Genomic DNA, 1,762 nt, shown 5'->3' on the forward strand with positions numbered 1-1,762 from the left:
TGTACCCACTGTTTGAGAACCTTTGTCCCTTTCTTGCTCCTTGGCAGGGAGCTCTCTCTATGCCAGGTCCTGGGATTCAGACCTCACCTTATGACTTGAACCTCAGAGGCTTTTTGAAAGACTATGGAATTCACCCTTCGGCGTCCAGTCCTGTAAATTTGAAAAATGCAGCCGCGTTTGGCCATTTCCAACGCACCCAAGAGTTGCATCCTGCAGCCTCCTTCCTCCTGAGCTCCAGCCCTTATAATCTGTGCCTGTATTCATGGTTTTAGTTTTTGTAGGACATCCTGTAAATGGAATCATATGTGATGTGGCCTTTGGAGCCTTTGTAGGATCTGTAGCAAATTTATGTTGCTGCATTTTAATGGAGTTGTATGCTGTGTAGCCTTCTGTGTGTGGCTTCTTGCACTTAGCATGTGCTGTCAAGGGCCGTCCATGTTAGAGCAGGTGTCCACACATCATCCCTCTGCTCGGCCGAATAGTATCCCTTTCTGGACACATCACAGCTGATGGAAAGTTAGGTTGTCTCTACCCTTTGCCTGGGGAATATGACACCACAGACGTTTGCTCACAGGTCTCTGTTCTAAGAACAAGTTTCAGTTCCTTCATTTTCCCAGGAATGGACTTGCTGGGCTGTGTGGTGAGTCTACATGGAACATTCTGGAACTGCCACGGTGTTTTCCGCATTGGCTGTGCCATCTTGCCTCCACGTTAGCTTATAAAAAGGTTCGGGTTCTCGGCATCCTTGCCGACACTTGGCATTTTCTTTCTTCTTCTTTCATTAAGGCCAAATTAGTGGGTGTGACATGGTAACTCGTTGCAGTTTTGATTGCATTTTCCTAACGACGAATGACGAGCATCTTGTGTCATCTCGGCCATCTGTAAGTCCTCTAGTGAAAGAACATTTACTCAGATCATTTGTTTAAAAAATTGAGTTGTCATTTTGTTCTTGAGCTGTGAGAGTTCTTTATGTGTTCTGGGTCCTAGACCCTTACCAGACACATGTTTTGCAAATGTTTTCTCCCATTCTGTGCATTGTCTTTTCCCTTTCTTGGTCGTGTCCTTTGACGCACAAAAGCTCTACAATGTGATGAAGTCCAATGTATCTTTTTTCCCCTTTGTTGCTTGCGTTTTTGGTGTCGTATTGAAGAAACCATTGCTAAATCCAAGGTCATAAAAATTCACCTCTGTGTTTTCTTCTAAGAGTTTTATAGCTGTTATATTTAGGTTTTTACATTTTATTTTGAGGGACACCTGGGTAGCTCCATTAGTTAAGCATCCACCTTCAGCTCAGGTCATGATTCCAGGGTTCTGAGATCCAGTCCCACATTGTGCTCCCTGTTCAGTGGGGAGCCTGCTTCTCCCTCTGCCTGCTTTCACCTCTGTTTATGGTTTCTCTCTATCCCTTGGACAAATAAATAAATAAATAATAAAATTTATTTTGAGTTAATTTTGTTTCTATGGTGTGAGGTAGGGGTCCAACTTCATTTTTGTGCATGTGGATGACCTATTGTCCCAGCACTCTTTGTTGAAGAGAATATTTATCCCCCACTGAGTATCCCAGCTTGCTTCTTGGAAATCAGTTGGCTGTGGACATACAGTTTTCCCCTGGCCTCTCACTGATTGTTATCAGTATTGGTATCAGTATCTGTATTGGTGCCATGCTGTTTGATGACTGTGGCTTTGTTGTAAGTTTTGAAATTGAAAACTGTGAGTTGAATCCTCACCCTTTACTCTTTTTAAAGATTATTTTGGCCCTTTA

The sequence above is a fragment of the Mustela lutreola genome, chromosome 17 (genome assembly GCF_030435805.1).
Source record: "Mustela lutreola isolate mMusLut2 chromosome 17, mMusLut2.pri, whole genome shotgun sequence".
NCBI lineage: Eukaryota > Metazoa > Chordata > Mammalia > Carnivora > Mustelidae > Mustela > Mustela lutreola.